The sequence below is a fragment of the Etheostoma spectabile genome, chromosome 13, assembly GCF_008692095.1.
Source record: "Etheostoma spectabile isolate EspeVRDwgs_2016 chromosome 13, UIUC_Espe_1.0, whole genome shotgun sequence".
In the NCBI taxonomy this organism is placed as follows: Eukaryota; Metazoa; Chordata; class Actinopteri; order Perciformes; family Percidae; genus Etheostoma; species Etheostoma spectabile.
The window spans coordinates 7372565-7373401 of record NC_045745.1 but is presented as its reverse complement, the minus strand read 5'-3'; the positions used below and the strand labels follow the sequence as shown (position 1 = coordinate 7373401).

The 837-nt window shown below is 49.6% G+C and overlaps 1 protein-coding gene across 5 annotated transcripts in view; it reads left to right on the top strand.

The window, feature by feature from the left end:
* Positions 1–462: 462 nt before the first annotated feature.
* The window catches only part of b3gat1b (beta-1,3-glucuronyltransferase 1 (glucuronosyltransferase P) b), a 32913-nt gene continuing 32538 nt past the window's right edge, over positions 463–837 (top strand). For all 5 annotated transcript variants that reach the window (XM_032533385.1, XM_032533382.1, XM_032533381.1 and 2 more), the window contains exon 1: positions 463–726. The gene's annotated coding sequence lies outside the window, so the exon portion shown is untranslated. The remainder of the gene's footprint in view (positions 727–837) is intronic.

The window sequence follows — 837 nt, the reverse complement described above, 5'->3', positions numbered from 1 at the left end:
GAGATAACTCTTGTTATGAATTGATACTATAAATAAAATTGAATTGAATTGTCCTTCCACCACAGCGCTGCGGAGGAAGGATGGTGGTGGTGGTGATGGTGGTGGTTGGGGGGGAAGGTTGATCCTGCTCTCAGACTAGAGACCCCCTCAGTCCCATATAAATACACTCACATATGGTTGCTTCAAGCCATCTCTCTCGCTCTTGCTTTCTCTCTCTCTCTCTCTCTCTCTCTCCCCCTCTCTCTCCTACACACCCCTGCAGGAAATAAGACAAATACCAGCATTAATACCAACAGACAGAAAGCCCAGGGTGTTCATTCAGTACGAGGAAAAAGGCTGGAAGCTAAACGGGAGCAGTGAAAAGGTAAAGTGGAATAAGAGTGATAGAGCAAGGAAGGGCAATGGGAGGAGAGTAGAGCAGAGGGAGGGAGGGGTTGAGTGCCAAATAAGCTGCCCTCTCGTCTCCCATGCACATCTCAGACTGTGAGCACTGGAGCACAGCGTGAGCCCTGGAGCGCCTTCTCGACATGTACACCTGGAAGCCCTATTCATTCAGGGATGCAGCATTCACGTGTGAGTGGCAGCCACACCGTTGAGACGTTAACGGCAGCACAGAGGGTTTTGAATCTGGCTTGATGAAATCATCTGAGCTGGGAGGCAGAGGCAGCGGAGGAGAAGGCGACACGCGGAGAAGTGGATGCTGAGCTCCTCCACTCTACAATTAAGGTCTGGACCTTTTTCTCTCCTATTATCAGTCAGCCTTTTGAAATATGGACAGGAGGGACATCCTTTCTGTGTATGGATTTTCTGGGTCATGTTGAACAAGACAGGCAACAA